The 19,751-nt window shown below is 37.5% G+C and overlaps 1 pseudogene across 1 annotated transcript in view; it reads right to left on the bottom strand.

Moving 5' to 3' along the window:
• LOC308263992 (trafficking protein particle complex subunit 13-like) overlaps positions 1-17,761 on the bottom strand; it is a 33,360-nt pseudogene extending 15,599 nt beyond the window's left edge. Inside the window, exons 1-2 of the transcript in view lie at positions 17,652-17,761; positions 11,822-11,918 (exon numbers count right to left, since the gene is read on the bottom strand). The product of the transcript in view is annotated as a trafficking protein particle complex subunit 13-like (transcript). The remainder of the gene's footprint in view (positions 1-11,821; positions 11,919-17,651) is intronic.
• Between the last annotated feature and the right edge of the window lie 1,990 nt (positions 17,762-19,751).

The following is a 19,751-nucleotide window of genomic DNA, read 5'->3' as shown; positions in this document are numbered from 1 at the left end:
GCTTTAGGAAACGACATCACAAAATACAACTCAAAAGCAAGCACAACCGAAAGCACTATAGTTGCTGGCGTAAATAAATCAGGAGAGTGGGGGGAAAGGAGCAGCAATCAACTCAGCTACAAAAACAATTTTATAAGACAAAGACAAAGATATAAATAAGGCAGAAGGAATGTCCATTTAAAAATTGTGCGCCTAGACGTGCATAGCCGTTGACAGCAATAATAATGTAACCCAAATTGAGTTGTGTTTCATTTATGTTTACCAGTCTGGAATTACCCTCCCCTTTAATTTAAATAACGAGTGGAGCCTTATCCTGTATGACTTCAGTAAAACTAATCTCTTATCCAATTATTTCTGAGTATTTTTAAGGGCCCCTTATCTTGTATTATAAGAGTCAAGTTTCCTAGCAGTCTAGCATTCTTCAACCAATTTCCTCCAAAACATGAATTCAACATATTTTATTACCAAATCATGGTTGCCAAGATGATAATGGGGCTTGAAGCTGAAGCAAAGAATTGACACCATGGGAAATAAAAATATATTAGAATATATTTTTGTGGTACTAGGGATTGAACCCAGGGGCATTCTACCTCTGAGCTATATCCCCAGCCCTTTTTATTTTTTTAGTTTGAAACAGAGTCTAACTAAGTTACTGTGAGTCCCTTTATGCTGCTGAGGCTGGCCTCAAATCTGAGATTCTTTCGTCTTGGCCTCCCAAGTACTGGGACGGCAGGTGTGTGCCACTACAAATAAGTCATCACAACTTGGTTTTGCTGTTGGACTCACAAGTAATAAAATAACTTAGAGTAATAGATGTGATAATTACCTTGATTTAATGATCCTATATTCTATACCTATATTCGAGCCCACAACATCCCCATTAGTGTATACAATTATGACTTGCCAATCAAAAATAATATGGACATAATGTTGACAACAGAAAAAAACTTTAAATTAAAAAAAGAGAATACAAATATTCTGGTTCCCAGCATCCTTTGGCCATGGAGAGGCAGCCTGTTAGAGAAGCCCTGAAGCATTCTATTCTCTGTCTGAAGTCATCTTGTCCTCAAAGTAGGATATTCCCAATTAATCCAATCCTCATCAGTGAAAACCCCAAATCAGTAAATATCATGAAAACATTTCAGCATCAGAACTCTGTATCTCTCTTTTCTAGAGTGTAAGAATAACAACGTTTAACAGAATACAAAATTTTTCTTCATATTTAGACAAAAGGCAGTTTTTTCAGTCTGACACAATAAAATAAACCAGAGAACACTGAAAAATTAATACGTTAAATGCCTATGCAATAGAAATAAAAGTAACCTAGAAGGAATGGGTATTGTAGATCTTACAATTAAATTGATAGAGGTTGTTATCAATCTTATCAAAACAACCTCCACATTAACTAGTAGTAGGACTAGGACATTACATCAAAATACCAAGGTCAGAGGTACAAGCAAACTTGTGTCATGACCATGAGCAAGCACGACATTAAAAGCTGGGAGCTTACCCATAAGGACCGAGACTACTACTACACAGGAAATACGGTGAGGAAGGATGGTGTCTTTGAACAATGGGACTCCCAAGTGAGGAACAAGGTTGGAGACTAAAAGAAGTTGTTCTTAGGGAGAAGAGAAGATGGCAATAGCCTTTGTATTATAAGGTACATAGAGAACTGACATGTGACCTTCTTGTCACATAAATGGAAGAGGCCGGCATATGACCAAGGCCTGGCTTGGCTCTTCAAATGATGCTTTTAGGATAAAAATGACCCTAAAACTGTCCAGAACTTACTACTGAGACATAGAAATCCAAACAGAAAAACTCCCTATGGTTTTACCAATAGCAAGCATACAGGAAAGACCCCAGAACATTGAGTATTCATGTTTCAAGGAAAATATTTCGGTGAATATTTAGTTTATCCTAAACATTTTCTATGGCCTTTTCTTTTTTTTTCCCAGATTGTTAGAACATTTTCTTGAGTTTTTAACTACTTGAAAGTCACTGTAAACGTTTCAAAGAAAATGCAGAGACATGTAAAGGAGAAATAAAAATGACTACAATTTCAATACTTGGAAATAGTCATTGGTAACATTTTTTTAGATTTATATTTCTATTTGTTGGTTTATATTTCTATACCAATACCTAAATGCATATGTATAGGAAAAGCAAAATGGTTTTCTTCTTTACTCTTTACACTTAAGTTCTGGTCACCCAAATATAGGAGAGTTTTTCCCATGCCAACCAATTCTCTAACTCTCGGCAGACACCAGTGAGGTCCATACTTTAACCTACCTGGGCTAGCATCAGATCCCACAGGTGAGTGAAAGACTCAGCCCACAAGGCTGCCCCTCTACAGGTGCCTCTTGCGAGTCCTGCCTGTCACCTGTGCTTCTGAGGGCTGTAACCACATTTTTGCCAAATCTCCTTCCTATTTGGACCATTTACTAGAATGGCTCACAGAATTCAGAAAAACAATTTACCTTCTAGATTATTGGTTTATTATGTCAGGATACAACTCAGCCAGATGGAAGAGATGTGTAAAGCAAGAAATGAGGTGGAAGCCCAGCACGGTGGTGCAGACAGGCTGAGATAGGAGGATAGCCTCTGCAAGTTTAAAGACTCTCATAAAACTAGTGAGACCTTGTTTCAAATAAAAAATAAAATAGGTCTGGGGATGTTCCTTGGAGGTAGAATACTCCTGGATTAAATCCCCAGTACCATAAAAAAAAATGGAGTCGGGTTGAGGAGCTTAATGCCCTCTCACAGGTGCCACCCGCCCAGCCCAGGCCATCACATGGCCTCTACCTGAGAAGCTCTCCCAGCCCCGTCCTCGCTGGTTTCTGCGGAGGCCTCATCACAGAGCCCTGATGGATTAAGATTGGCTGCTGGTGACTGAGTGAGTCTCTTGCCTCTCTCCCCTCCTCTGAGGCCAAGGGGTAGGAGTGAAGTTCCAACCCTCTAACTACATGGTTGTTTCCCTAGCAACCAGCCTTCTAAGACTACGCGGGAGCCCCTGTCCACCAACGATCTCATCAGCATCCAAAATGACACATCACTTCAGAGTCCAAGGGCTTCTATTGCTATGTATCAGAAAACTGGGGCAGAGAACAAATTATATATATATATATATATATATATATATATATATATATATATATATATTTCTACCTCAGAATATATTTGAATGACCTACCTGTATAATATCATAACATTAGCATGTGCCATAATTTAGTGAATCACCCCTATTCTTTATAAATTTTGATTGTTTCTAAGGGTTATTATTATAATTATGTGACATGTGAATATAATATAAAAGTAATATAAAATTCCATATTTTTATACAAGCCTCTAGCTCTCACATAATTAATAAAGATAAGTTTCTGTATACTTATGGGTAAGAATAGGACATCAACACTTTTAAGGGTCTTGATAAACATTGTTAAACTTAACTCCATAAAATTGCACTCAGTTAAATTATTACCTTCAGCAAATGGGAATATCTCTTTTATAATGCACTTTTCAATATCAAATGCTAACATCTTGTCTTTAATTTGTGTCTATTTCATAGTTTAAAAATATCTGATTTTAATTTTTATTTCTTTATTATTAGTGAGGTGGAACATGTTAAATTCTTTTTTTCCCTGTTAATTAAATTCTTACTATAAGTCCGTAGTGGGCAAAATTTTAAGATAAAGTACATTAGGAAAGAAAAAGAAAGTTACTTAAAGTAATGGATATTCTCAAGTGTACTGCATAAAAACAAAATGGAAAACTTAAAACTATAATTCGTACCTTTGTTTCTGATGTATGCAGCACAAAAATTACACATACAATCAAATTCTCTACCATCAGAGATAGACAATTTTATATAATTACAAATTGCCATTTATTTAAAAAGGGGAATCAGCTACTGATAAGCATCTGTTGTGATATTTTATAGTTGCTGTGGGAGGGATAGTATCTTATGAGAGTAAAAGGGTGTGGGTGATAAACTAATAGGGTATGGTTGATGGAGAATGGCTGGTTCCAAGAACAAATGAATTGTTGTACTTTGTAGAAGATAAAGAATTTTATAGACACTGAAGGGAAAAAGAAAACTGTCAAATGTAATCTGTTTAGTCATGTTGTATGGATACTCATGTCCAGGATTTTTCAGGAATAGGATTTAAGCTCACTGCACTTCGTAAGACACTTTAGGCTTAAGGAAGGATCTCCTTTTAGAAATGTAAAGAACTAGCCATTAGCACTGATCAACTGATGATTTTGGTTTTGTAAAATGCCAAAGACATCCATGTCTCAATGCTGTTGTTTGCCTAAAAAACAGGGCTATGGTTTAAATGTTCCTTTAAAACACATTTGGTAATCTAATTTCCATTGCGATAGTATTAAGAAGTGGGACTTTTAAGAGGCCTTGATAAAGTCACAAGGCCTTTGCCCTCCTGAATATATTAAGATTGTCACTGTGGGAGTAGAAAGTTATTTATCCCCCAATTGGGCTAGTCATAAAAGGGTGCACTTGGCCGCTTTTCTTGTCCCTTGCTCTTATTCTCTCTCTATGTGATATCTTCTGCTGTGTTTTAATACAATAAGCCCTCACCAGATGTGGCTCTTCAGCTTTGGACTTCTTAGTCTCTAGAACTGTAATACAAAGTAAACCTCTTTTTTATATAAAGTCCATAGCCTCAGGCATTCTGTTCCAGCATCACAAAACAGACCAAGACAGGAAAAAAAACTTGTAAGTTTGTCCAAAGGGAGATGACACTGGGATTGACAGAAACTGATAGAAATAGATAATATAATATAATGGAAATTGATAATGTATTATAATTTACTGGTGGAATAGATATAGAAAGGGAACTTCACTAAAGTTCAAATTGGCCCTGTAATGCAATGGGTAGAGTAGCACTTCTGATAAAGGTCCCTAATTATCTGTTGTACAAGTCTTAATACTAATAATGTTCCTAGATCAGAGTAGAAGAGCCTAGCAAGTCTTTTGAGATGCATCACAGTCTTTTTTCTTTCTAAGATCATCCTAGATCTTTTCACCCTTGCTGAAAAATCTGACCATGGTTCTATCTTATTATGAATTGTAAGTAACTGATAGTGATGAAGGCAAATTGTTGAAAAACTACTGTGAAATTCAAAACTCAAAGGCCATTTGCCAAACATCTAGCCTCTTGCACCCCTAGATTTCAGAACTTCCAGAGGCCTAAAGTTAGAAAACAACAACTATACACTGAAAATAGTTAAGTCACTTCAGTCAGGATAAAGAAACTCACCACTCTCTTGGAATTATAAGATTTTCTAATTTATTAGGAATAAATTAGTTAGATTTTAACTGAAATTTAAAAGTTATGGCATTGTAGCAGTGGGTAAAAGTTGTATTTACTCACAATCAGAATAAATATGATTAAATCCAACTTGAAGTCATCTACATTATCTATGTGATGAAGACAATGGCATCTTAAAATATATATGAAAAATCTCTATAATTTATATGTATGTTAATTAATAGGGTAAAAGTAAAGTGCCATTCCAGAGATTTATCGCCATATTTAGGAGGTCAACAAACCATGAGTGGATCCTGCGATTCAAAGTACCACCAATAGGTGGCAGTCAATCATATTTGAACCTCAAGTTTCATTCCAACATTTTTTTAACTAGGGACTTTTAGGCTTGGTTTAGTCACTTACAAGAGTATAAGCTCTTGAAGAAAGCTTATGATTCAAACCCATTACCCATAAGATTTGGCCAAGTTTTCTTATATTAGGAACCTATTTAAAGTTTTAGATTGTGATGATTAAATTTTATGTATCAATGTGACTGAATTAAGAAAAATCTAACTAGCTGATTAAACATTATTTTTCAGTGGGTTGATGAGGGTGTTTCTGGAAGATCATATTTAAATCGGTAGACTGAGAAAAGATCCACTCCCACCAATGTAAGTGGGCAACGTTCAATGTGTCAGGAGCCAAGAAACTAAAAAGGCAGAGTAAGGGTAGATTTACTTTTTCTTCTGGAGAAGATAAAAATTATTGTTCCTTGTTTCTTAAGAACTTGGATTCTAAGATTTACATGGAACCCCACCTACTAACCACATACCACCCTGGATCCTCAGGCCTTGGCACTCAGATTAAATAACCCCATCTGCTCGCTTGTGTCTCCAGCTTGCAGGCAGTATATTGTAGGACTACTCAGCCGCCATTGTTCAGTGAGTCAATTTCCATAATGAGTCCCCTCTTCAAGATCTACATCTATCCCACTGTATGTCTTGCTGTAGAACCCTAACTGACATATAGATGATAAGTTTACCTTTGGTGTGGTGGGGCTCATGGGCAGTAGCTCTTTTGCTAGAGTTTGGATCTTGCATGTCCCCAAAGGCTCATGTGTTAAAGGCTCAGTCCTTAGCTTGGCAGTGTTGGGAGGCAGTGGGAATTTTGTGAAGCAGGCTAAATGAAAGAAGATGGGTCACTGGGCATGTGCCCTTGAAAAGGATTTTATGGGATGTTTGCTTCCTCTTTCCCTTTGCTTCTCATTTCCATGAAATGAACAGGTTTCCTCCACTATGCACCCCTGCCACTATAATGTAATATGCTCTCACAGGCTCTGAGCAACCAGACCAACTGGCCATGGACCTCTCAAACCATGGGCCAAAATAAGTCATTCTTTATTTTAAGCTGATTACCTCAGGAATTTTTTCACAGCAAGGGAAATCTAACACACTCACGTAACCCATGAGTTTTGGTTCTCAGAGAACAGTTTAACTCCCAAAGCTTATCAATCATTTCAGACAAATATCAATATATGAAATGTATTTTTTATTTTAAAATATAAAATCAGTGTAGATTGAAAACTTTTAAAATATATGCTACAATTTTAAATTATAAAGTTTAATGTACAAATCAGGTTCAGTAAAATATACAAATTTGTATGTTCTTTCTCAAATGGAATCTAGAGAGAATAGAGGATAAGAGTTTATGCAAAAATTAGTGTATTGAAGTAGAGAAATAATATTAGTTCACTAAAAGAGACAATGTATTATTTAACTGATAAAGTTTTCTTGAACAATGGACACGAATCATTTATTTGGAGAAAACAGGAACAGTGTACATGTACTTTCCCTAATATATTTCTTAATATAGTACAGAAAAACTGATTTACAAAGTCAGCCATTATGATGTAAGGAAATGAGATATTTGAGTGAGAGGAAAATAGTTTGAACAACTGCAATTGAAGGTAGTAGAAATGGTAACTGGTCAGGGATAACTAATGGACTGCTACGGGGATAAATATTAGGACAGATTTTTGTTCACTTTAATATATCAATGACCTGAAAGAGGGCATATTCATTAAGAGGATAAAATCTGCTGACACAGAGAGAGTTGGGGTACCGGAAGGACAGTCACAAAAGAGTTCTTAGACTGACTTGGGCAGACTTTAAGTGTAGGAGTGATAAGTGGCTTACTCAATTCAATTCTGAAGAAAAAAATTACAGGAACTTAAAACCACAAAGAAGAAGAAAAAAGGAACACGTGCTCTTAAAATCTCTGGAGGATTGAGCTCTGAAATAATTATGTTGAGACAAATCTTTCAGTTTTGCTTAGAAGTTAAAAATATAAGGAAAAAGTATGGAAAGAGGGATCCATAAATGGAAAGTGGACAAGTAGCCTGGGAAGTTCCCCTATGTCTACCAAAAGATCCATACATCTGAATTTTCTCACACACAGCCATTTGTTTATTTTCTTTTTTACTGGTGTATTATAGTCATACTTCTTAATGGAGTACAAAATGGTAGAGGTATACATACACACATCATTCATTTAGAACTTCCCTCTTTCCCACCCCATTCTCTTCCCCTTTCCTCCTTCTCATGTTTGGCTTAGTGATTGACTTTAATATGTTTGATAATGTACATCATATACATTAGGGAATTTCTTCTCCCACCCCCATTCCTTTCAGTTAGGTTGCCTTATTTGCTCACCTATAGTTTCTCCTTCTTCATCTAGATTTTTTCCTATGATCCATTTTCTCCCTAGCTTCCACATATAGGGGAGAGAATTGATTTCTTACTTTATGTGAGTGACTAATCTTACTTAGTATAATGTTCCCTAGTTCCATTGATTTCCCTGGAAATGACATAATTTTGTTATTCTTTATGGCAAAGAAAAATTCCACTGCGTACATATCCCATAGTTTCATAATTTATTCATTTGTTGATGGACATCTTGGCTAGTTCCATAGTTTGGCAATTGTGAATTGTGTGGCTATGAACATAGATGCACATGCATTATTTTTTTTAGTTTGGTTTCCATTCTTTTGGGTAGATTGATAGCCAGAAGTGGTATGGCTGGATCATATAATAGGTTTGTTGCCATTCTTCTAAGGATCCTCCATACTGTTTTCCAAAGTAGTTGCACTAATTTGCAATCCCACCAACAATGTATTAGAGTTTCCATTTCTCTACATCCTCGCCAGCATTTGTTGTTCTTTCTGTTTTTAATGATTGCCATCATAGTATGAAATCTCAAGGTAATAAAAAGAGCATGGCACACACTTACAGCCAACTGATTTTTTACAAAGGGTCCAAAAACATACACTGGGAAAAAAAAAGCCTCCTCTTCTAGAAATGGTGTTGGCAAAACTGGTTAACTATATGCAGAAAGTTGGAAATAAACCCCACTTTATCACCCTGCACAAGAGCCAATTCAAGATGGACCAAAGAATTGGAAATTAGACCAGAGAAATTGTAGTTTTTTGAAAAGGGCATAGATCCAACACTGCAACACATAGGAACAGGTAAAATCGTTTTCAACAAGACCCCAAAGGCACAAGAAATCAAAAGGTGAATAAATACATGGGGTTGTATTAAACTGGAGAGCTTCTGCAAAGCAAAGGAAACTATCAAGAACCTCAACAGAGCCCACAGAATGGGAGAAGATTTTTGCCAACTCTTTCTCCAATAGAGGACTAATATCTAGAATATACAGAGAACTCAAGAAACTCAGCACTAAGAAAACAAATAACCCAAACAAAAAATGAGCAAGTGAACTAAATATATACTTCACAAAAAAGAAATTCAAATGGCCAAAAAATGTATTAAAACATGTTCAACATTGTGAGCAATCAGAGAGATACAAATCACACACCCATTTTTTTTTCCTGTGACTCTTAACATGCAATGGCTTCATAATGCTAAGAATGTTACTACTTTTTTCACTTGTGGGTTAGTAGCCTTAATCGGAATTGATTGTGGCTATCTCTCTGTCCTGACTGTGAGCATTTGTGCCTGAAACAATTACAGGTGCAAGAACTAAATCCATAGCAGTAATAGCAGGGTCCTAATAAACAGACTTAGTATTTTTTTTTACTGTGTCCATGGGCATCTTTATTAATAAAAGTAGGAAATGAGTATAAGACAGTATGTCGGTAACAGAGCAGTCTTTCCTAGATAGCACTTGTGCCTCCCCAAGATCACAAGAATAGCAGCCCCTGGTTACACCTGTGACCAAGGAGGGGGGATCAGACCAAGTCTCCATGAACTCTTGTTGCTTAGAACACACCTGCAGAGTGACCTGTTATCTTCATATTTGAGTAAGAGCAATATAACTAGAGCACTAAATAATAGAGATCACTAGCTACTGACAGAATCTCTAAGTAAAAATATATAGCCTCTTTTCGCTCTACAGAGAAATAAGAACCAAAATGTAGTATCAGTTGTACTCCTCTCTTTCCTAAAAGGTTGTAGAAACTTTGCAATGATTAAAAGATGACATGCGTATTCTTAGGTAACAGTAATAGTTATAAATTCAGATAATATGGTTTGGTTTGTAACTAGTCTCCATAATAATTCTGCTGATCACTATTCTCTTAATTTTACAGAAAAAGAATGAAGAGCAAAACAATCACAAATAAAAAGTGTCTGAGAGCTCAGAGTTTGAGATAGAGCCTGAAACAACACCCCGATCTATCTTATGCCAAGGTACTCGTCCCTTCTATTATATTGTGATATATTTGTATTTACGCAGTTGTCACAGTACCTGGTGTGGATAGGAGGCTGGATGGTAGAAAAATAATACATAGATACCTCGGTGGTGATTCCCCCAAATGCCCACACACCTCGTCTTTGCATTCACAGTTTTCACCAGGGCCAGTATTTTGTACGTTTTCATCTTCTCCAGACACTGTATTCACCAGTTGAACTACATTACTGTGTGTTTCCCTTGAATGTTCCTTGCTTTCTTGCTCCAAGTTGTCTTCGATCTCTTCAGTTCCCCAGAAGGAGAGCACCTCTGTACCCCCAAATTGTGCGCTCTCTATTGGTTGGCTTTATAGCTACCCTTATGCCTGTTACCAAACCTCAGGCTAGAAGGCGGTTTGACTTGCCTTGTATGTGGTACCTGCTCAGGTATTTCTTTGTTGACAGAATATATAAATGTGTTCATGTCAAGAGTTAACATATATAGATTTTACCTAGAATGCTAAATTTGTTACACTTAACGCACAGTAAAAGACAATATCCATTTGGAGGAGAATTACTTATTGCCAACCCTAGACTTTTTTGTTTTTATTGTTACAACTATGAATTTGCAATATTTGTGAATTTTCCGTAAATGCCTCTTTATTTTCCTTAACAACTTTTATGAATTAATTTATTTACTCACAATATTCTGTAGGAAACTAATTTTTCAATGGAGACTGTAAGCTCTTTTGTTTTATGACTTTGTTGGTTGACTTTCCATCACTGTGACAAAATGACTGAGATAAAGACTTAGAGGAAGGAAAGTTTTATCTGGGTTCCCAGTTTCTGTGGCTTCAGTGCTTGGTCTGTTGGCTCCATGGACTTGGGGACTGTGGTGGGGCAGAGCACCATGGCAGGAGTGCATGATGGGGCAAAGCTGCTCACCTTATAGTGAATGGAAAGCAAAGAGAGAGAGAAAGAGAAATAGCACTGTCAAGGCCACACCCCCAATGACCTAACTTACTCCCACTAGGACCCACCTCCTACGAGTTCTACCACCTCTTGGTACTACCAAACTGGGGACCAAGACTTTGGGTACATTCAAAATACAAACGATAGCAGTGACCTAAATCAAATACTCATTCTGATACTTATTTGCACTGTGACTTTAATCAAATTACATGACCTGTCTGTGGCCCAGTTTGCTCATTGGTCAAGTGGTTAATTAGCTGCCTGCCTGCTTAGAACATTGCCTGATATGTTGAAGAGTACTTTGTATCCATTAGCTCAGACAGAATAAAATAAAATAAAATAAAAAAACTTAAACCTAATTATCTTATTTCCTCCTACTTTATTCTTTCACTTCATTCATAACCTTTCCTCTTCCTAAAAGAGGGAATGCTAATTTAAGCCCTAATAAAAAATTAAGATGGACTTGTTTTTCACAGCAAGTTAAATTAAGCTTGCAAACAATTGTTGATGATGCATGACGGTTCAAGTTCTGGCCTGGTGCCGAGAGACACAAAGCTGACAAGATCTGCATATAGAGCTCTAGCCCCCATGAGCTTAGCAGCACGGGAGCAGAGAAATACCTTAAGAATTACACTACTGGGTGCTCTAAATATAGAACCATTTCCAATGTGTTCTCCAGATGCCAAAATAGAATTTATTACTAGAACTAAGTTATTCTTAGACACCAAAGCGATCACTTAGTGAATCACTTGCATGCCTTTCACCTAAAACCCAGCAAAGACGCACAGTGGAAGGCTCGGTTCTCAGGGCCTCACCCTGACAATGCGCTCCAGCCTCCACCTCCTCACAGCCCACCGTCTATCAGAGGAACCAGAGGCCGTCCTCCACTATGCGAGCAGTTTCCTTTGCTAAAATTCCTTGTTCCTCAACTCCTAGCTCTAGACGTTGTTTCCCCTGGGCTTTGGAGCAGTACTGTGTGATAATTCTTTAAGGAGAATTATTATATGAAGCACATTTAACATATTCAAAGATTAATACTTAGTGCACATTTTTAAAAGCATTTTTAGAAATATTGTCTTTGGAGGGAAATGCATGCATTTATTAGGAGCTCTAGCTTAAATAATAAGCTGTCTAAATAAAGGGTAATGAATATGTTATATGTATTTATACATATAATACATATATAGCAGAACAAAATCATAGTTGAATCTATAATACAAATACTTTCTCTAATCCAATACTAACTAAATGCAATGAGATGTGTGTGTGTGTGTGTGTGTGTGTGTGTGTGTGTGTGCGTGCGCGCGCATGCACACATACACGCATGTGTAATCCCTCTCCCCAGAAGCACATATAGACATATAGGTTGATTCCCATTTTTATTCAGGAGTAAATTGTTATGTATTACCTATTATGTTCTTCACAAGGATACAATGTTATAAAAATATTGTGAAATGCAGGAAGTGGGACAAATAAACATTAGCAACTCCCTTGGTGACCTTCCAGTTTGGCTGTCCTCATCTTTCCCGACATCTTTGCACAACTGCAAGTGACCTTCAGGTTCTAGATTCAAGGTTTCCTCTCAGAAAAATAAGCAAGAGAAAAAATAGACATGTCTTCAAGTTACTATAGCTTTTTGCAGAAAAGGTGCATTTTATGTCTCTTGGATGACTGCATTAAAAGGAGCAAACACCAAAAGTCAAATGATGGAATTGTATTCTTTAGTTTCCTTCTAAGCAGTAAAAAAGAAAAAAAAATCTCATTGATATAGAGATTGGGGTTGCACATACATAAGAAAAGCAAATTATTTTAATTGCTTCCAAAATATAGTGTTCAGTTATGATACTGAATTTTTGGGTTGCATGTAGCCATGATTATATCTGTATTATATGTGTGGTCAGATTTGTTGAGGCTCAGGTAATAGCCTGATTGCAGCCATCAATGTACATTGGATACCTTTGGCTTTAATGAGAATTTATGGAGCAATAGTTAAGGCCAGGAATAGAATAAGTACAGGATAGGCTAATTAAGATTAAGTATTCATAGGCTCCGTCCTTGAGCATATAGTCTGGCTCTTTGGGATAAGGAAGCACAGAACTAAAAACTGGTAGCCAAGATAAGACATAGCAAAATCAGTACTTTAAAGAAACGTGAGTTTAGACTTTCAAACTCAGTGATCAATCTAATAGGAAATTAATTCAAAGATATTCTCAAATTTTCAAAAAGCTGAAAAAGAAAAAGAGGACGTATACAAAGGAAATAAAAATAAGTTACCTCCTTAGAAGATCTATCTATCTATCTATCTATTTATTTTATTGGTACTGGGGTTTGAACTCAGAGGCATTTTACCCCCAAGTTGTACCCCCAACCTGATTTTATTTCGTATTTGAGCTAATTCTCTAGATATTTGTCTTGTTTACTTTAAAAAATAAATTCTGCAAGATCAAGTGCAGTGATGTACACTTGTAATCCTAGGACTTGGGAGGCTGAGATAGCCTCGAGGCTGGCTTTGGACCTATGATCCTCCTGTCTCAGCCTCCCAAGTCCTGGAATACAAATGTGCATCACTGCACCTGGTCTTGCAGAATTATCTTTAAAGAAAAAGGCAAATATCTAGAGAATTAGCTCTTAATCTATGTTTGCAATAAACTGTGCCACAGGGAGAAAGACTGAGTCTACATTTAGTACCAGTTTGACCCCAATCCCTAGGCACAGGTAGCTGGCCAGTAGAAACAGGTGCTCAATAAACATTTGTTGAATAACTTCTCCCAATTGCCTGCTTTTCTTCCTCTCAGGATCATTTACTGTGCTAAACTAAGTTTTCTACCTTCCTTTTTCCATCCTAATTGAATTATATTAGATCAAAGCAGATGGAATTCTGCTTTTAAATTAAGTGGCTGGAAAGCAACAACTTCACGGGTTGCATTGTTTTTTCTAGGGGGAGGAGGAGTACTGGGGATTGAGCCCAGAGGCATTCTACCTCTGAAGGACACCGGCAGCCCTATATTTTACTTTGCAACGAGGTCTTATTATGTTGGGTAGGGCCACACTAAATTGCAGAGGCTGGCTGCCAACCTGCAGTCCAGCTGTTTCAGTTTTCCATGTACTGGAATTAGAGGTGTGTACCACCACTCCCAGCTCATGTGTAGCATCTTACATAACTAGTGTATTGCAGTTAATCTTCACTGTCCGAGGAGCTAAGACAAACAACTGATTACATTAAACCAACATAGCGTAAGATAAAATGTCTCCATCACAATCTGATAGGAAGCCTCCCTGGACCCTTAATCAATATGGCCAATAGGTCTAAGGGAGTAATGAATAGATAACTTCACACACTTCAAACCTAAGTCTTGAGTGAGTATTGGTTCCTACTCTAGAAGTTGACACCCAGCATCCATGTACTTGGTTTAGATACTCTGCTTCCTGGTGCTTTTATCTTTCCTTACTGGGAACTCTTATTTATTTATTTTTATGGCCTCATTTTATTTTTTATTTTAAAAATTTTTATTAGTGCATTGTATTCATACATTTCAATGGGAAAAAAAAGATGATGAAGACATACATTGACATATCACCCAATTAGCCCTCACCCAATTCCCGCCCCATTCCCTTCCCCTTCCTCCTTCCCATGCTTGGCTTAGTGATTGACTTTGATATGTTTGTTTAAGAACATCATGTGCTTTAGACAGTTTCCCTCTTCTCCCCTCCTTCTCCTCAGTTAGGCTGCCTAATTTGCCCTGCTATTTGGATCCCCTTCATCTAGAGTGCCTCCTGTTATCCATTTCTCCCTAGCATTTGCAGATTAGGGAAAGCATCCTATTTCTTATTTTTTGTGACTAATATCACTTAGCATAATGTCCTCCAGTTCCTCCATTTCCCTGTAAATGACATAACTGTTTTTTTCTTTATGGCTGAGTAAAATTCCATCGTGTCCATATCCCACAGTTTTGTAATCCACTCATCTGTTGATGGACATCTTGGCTGGTTCCACAGTGTGGCTATGGTGAATTGTGCAGCTATGAACATAGATACGCACGCATTAGTTTGTTAGTTTGGTTTCCTTTCTTTTGGGTAGATACCCGGAAGTGGTCTTGCTGGAGCAAATGGTAAGTTTGTTCCCATTCTTCTGAGGATCCTCCACACTGTTTTCCAAAGTGGTTGCACTAATTTGCCATCCCACCAACAATGCATGAGAGATCCCACTTCTCACATTCTCTTCTTTTAAATGTTGGTGTCGCATGCTTTAATTCTGCTGTAGTAGATACATCCCACTGTGGCTGCCTTCCTTCTGCTCCTGGGATAACTGACCCTTCTGTAACCTCCTGATGTCCAACCTCATTTTCACATCCTATTTGTCAAACGTCTCCAGTCACTAGGATTTGGATTGTGACACAGAGGGATGACCTTCACGAGCCCAAGTGACTATAATGATGATGACTAGTCGTGGGTTGATAAAAATGACAATGTCCCATGCATTTCATGATGCAAGCCTGTGTCTTTAACTGATAGAGCGAGCACACACTTTGCATACACATGTGGATATTTCTGAGCAAAAGGGTTGAACTTATAAGAGAAACTGTCCCAGGTAAACCAAGACATTGAGCTGTGCTATAAATGGAGCATTTTCTAAACTGCTTTCCTCAGGAAAACAGCCTGTGAGATGCTGTGTGCATAAAATGTCTAATAAGGTCAAATAACTAACTCACCAGAGAGCGATCCAGATACTGAGAAGGAAAGTTCACAATGTGTTATTATCTGTATAGACTATCTATTTTATATTTGGATTTTGGTTTTCAGTGTTCCACTGCAGTCGATTCTATACATTTTGTTATGTGGCTTTTGGCAGACAGTGCTAACTTCTCTCATTTCCCCCGTATTTTCCTAAATTCACTTGGAAGGAAAGAAATTCCCTTCCTTGAGAATACATGTTCTATTATTTGTGTGATTCTTTGTTGTAGATCATTCTTTAACTGCAATCCTTTTCTAATTTGATTAGAAAATGGGCGAAGTTATATGCAAATATTATATGATTATCTGTAGCTTTAAGAAGCAAAATATAAAGGGTAACAACTTTGGGACAAAAGTCAGAAGACTCATTTTAATTTCATCTTAGCTATTCACTACCTATGAGTCATTAACTAAGCCCTCATTTTGTAAGAAAAAAAGTAGAGGAAAAACATTTTAAGTTTCTTGGATGTGCCAGAATGGTATGAGCTATATATAAATATCATTTATTCCCTAAAGTGTACTGTAAAAATGACACTATTTTTCATTTAAATTTATCACCGAAACTTTAAGAAATTGAGTAACTTGCCCCAAACCCTCACGTAGTAAATGGTAGTGCAAGATACAAATCCAGTTCTGTCTGCAAAGTCTGCACAACTGGTCCAGTATTACTTTGATTATCTTGAAAATGGGAATCCTATCTGTGATTTACAAGATTGTTGAAATGATCCAGAGATTTTGTTTTATTTTTACTTTGAAGCAGAGTCTTGCTACGTTCTTGGTGGTCTTGCTAAGAGGCTGAGCTTCCCAAGGTCTGGGACTCTAGGCATACTCCACCACGAATATTAAAGTATTTTACAAAAATCAGTTAACCTATTGAAGTATTACTGGATCTTTTTTCTGAATTCCTTTCTCAATTATTTAATTCAGGCTTTCAACACAAATTTTGAATTATCTATCACATTTCATAAGAAATTGGACTGTGAACATTTTTCAAAGGAGTGTCTAATTTTCCTAGATTCCAAGTCCAGTGTGAGACCACCATGCTGGGCCAGTATCTGTTCCCGGGGGGGCTGTGTGCCATGGACATTTGCATCTTTCTATTATCACTTCCCTGGGTCACCTTGACATTTCAAAACATGTGTTTTGTCTTGTATTTATATCGAAATGCTTTATTAAAGCAAGGTGCATTTGTTTTTAATTATTATGTCATTTCGCCTTCATCCATAAGATGCTAATCTAGCCTGTCCTCTCTAGCACTACGATTAAAGCCGAGAGGAGAGGATAAAGGAGAACGAGGCAATTACGAGGTGACTCTCCCTGTTCACAGCATCACCTGAGGCTCCGTTTCAGGTGATTTCAATTAACTTTTATGGAAGTCACTCAGCTAAAACCCTAGCAAATGCTACTGTCACTAGATTTCTGGACTCCAGCTATATGACTGCGGAAGAATTTAAGCTATAATTTTTTTCCCAAATATACCCAAAATATTAGTCCCCAGACGTAGATGACATGTTCCCCATGGTCTAATGCAAATTCAGATGGCTGTGATATAAAGATCTCTGAGTCCAGGGTCCTAATGGAAACATGAGCGAACCCTTCGCTGCTGGATCTCCACAGGAGGACATTAAGATGCTTTATGGACGTGCTGGAGGCAGCCTCAATGCACATGGCAAAGAGGTGGAAAGAGAAGCAAGGGTAAAAAAAAAAAAAAAAAAAAAAAAAAAAAAAGCCCAAGCAGCCACAGAGAAGACAGAATTCAAAGCATAAAGGCAATAAGAAAGAAAGAATATGGCATATTTTCCATCCTGTGACCTTGGGTTGTGGTGATGACACTGTGTTCATGATCAGTTTAAGAAAGATGCTGCCTGATGCTCTGGGGCTCTCAAGGTCTTTGTGAGATGCCTTCAAAGGGGAGGGGCAAAGTCCAAAGCTCCATGTCAAAAAAACAATTTACTGTTCTCATCTTGTAGGAGTTCTCCCTCTGTACCCTTCATTCTTGTCTTGCAGGGAATCCGTGCAGGATGACAGGAGAATCAAAATGAGATCGGGCCCGTTGCTGTGTTGTGATTGTTCAGGGCTTCCCAGTGTGCTATTCATCTCAACACCTTGTTCTCTCCCCACAAAAGGCAGCCAGTTAGCACTGTGCCAGTGAACAAAGGCGCTCTCTTAGCCCCCCAAACCGCAGGGTAGCCTAAATTAAAATCACAGGAACAGTCATCCAGCTGTAGAAGTGAATTGCACAACATAGACTGTGCTCCAGATTCCCAAGTGACTTCTAACAAGCCCACTAAAAAAAAAAAAAAAAAAAAAAAAAAAAAAAAGAGGTTTCTCAATTTATTCTTATTTTTTTACAGTTCTGGGAATGGAACCCAGGGCCATTCTACCTCCCAGCTACACCCCCACCCCTGTATTTTATTATTTATTTTGAAACAGGGTCTCACTAAGTTGCAGAGGGCCTCACTTAAGTAGCTGAGGCTGGCTGTGAACCTGTGATCTTCCTGATCTTCCTGTCTCAGCCACCCAAATACTGGGATTACAAGCATGTGCTACCATGCCTGGTTCTGGCTCAGATTTCTCAATTCTGATGTCTCTCTCTCTCTCTCTCTCTCTCTCTCTCTCTCTCTCTCTCTCTCTCTCTCTCCCTCTCTCTCTCTCTCTCTGTCTCTCTCTCTCTCCTTTCTGTCTCCCTCTCTCGCAATATTTTCTCAGCAAGAGACTAAAATTGTATTTTTGCTTGAAACAAATGCATCTTCTAAAGTGAAATAGGTGTTGTTTAGGTAAAGCGCAATATTGGGATTACATTTCCCAACTATTTTTCATCATAAGACATTTCATTCAGGTATTCCAAGGTTAAAGTCAATGTTACCACAGGCTACCAGGAAAATATATCCATTTCTTCCATTCACTTTGATTAATAAAAGCAATCTTTTGTAATCTTTTTTGTAGCACACTAAATTAAATGTGACCACAAAGTCAGTATTTTTCCAATATTTGGTAGATGTTTGATGAAAAGTTTGGCAACTTAATTCTCATAAAAATGATTAAGTAAAATTATATTGGCAAGATCCAGATATCACGTAATGTTTGGGAAAGTGGACAGAAAGAAAGATAGTGAAAAGAAAAGTTTCTCTCTCTTTTTAATCAAATAACTCTTCTATATGATTCTTCCAAAACTGAAACTTAGGTCCTAAGGAATAAATCATGAAATATTTGGAGGTTATCCTTTGGCAGTCAGTCTGAAATCAGTTGCCTCCCTATCCTTAGACATAGTCTTTTTTTCAGATAAATTATACTAGTTTGTTTTGCTCTTTTATTTAATTTTCTATTGTTGAAAAATGAAGCGAGAGATCTGCTTTTAAAAAGTCACTTAGAGCTGGGCATGGTGGTGCATGCCTGAAGAAGTCCTAATACTTGGGAGGCTGAGGCAGGATGATTGCAGGCTGGACACTGGCCTCAGCAACTTAGTGAGACCTTGTTTCAAAATAAAAAATAAATAGCATTCTACCTATGTTTCTATCCTACAGTCAATCCCCATTAACCCTCTACCCCCAAAACGGTCACTAAGTCTGAACTAGAAAAGATAAAATATTTTGTAGAATCCATCTTATTTTATTTCTTTTAGAAATAATCTTTCAAAAAACTGACCTGTAGTGTTCTTGAGTTATCAGTGATACTGAGCAAGGGCTCACTATCTGAAGTGCATAGAAGCCAGTTTCATATCACTGGTTTTTGCAAAAAGAAAGAGCTTTATTATACAGTCAGTGGGCAAGGGGTAGGAACTGCAAGTTCAGATCTGCCTCCAATTGGTCAGTAGCAGGAGAATCTATAGGAAGGGAGAGAGGAAAGACTGTTGATTGGATGGAGGGCAGGAAGAGGGAGGTCTGGTGCTCTTTTGCACAGATGTAAGCAGTTGTCATGATTCTTCCACAAGTTACACAATTCCTTTTGGGGAGATTTATCATGTTTTGTGGGTGAGGGCAGGAGTGGGGTTCGACTTTAGGATTTATACATCAAAAGATCCTTGTCCAGATGAGCTTGAGCTAGCTGTTTCTGTACATGTTCATTCTTGAGGAGAGATTTCCTATCC

This window comes from Muscardinus avellanarius (assembly GCF_963383645.1).
Source record: "Muscardinus avellanarius genome assembly, chromosome: 6".
Lineage (NCBI taxonomy): Eukaryota > Metazoa > Chordata > Mammalia > Rodentia > Gliridae > Muscardinus > Muscardinus avellanarius.
Note: the sequence above shows the minus strand (reverse complement) of the source record. Positions and strands in the feature narration are given on the sequence as shown.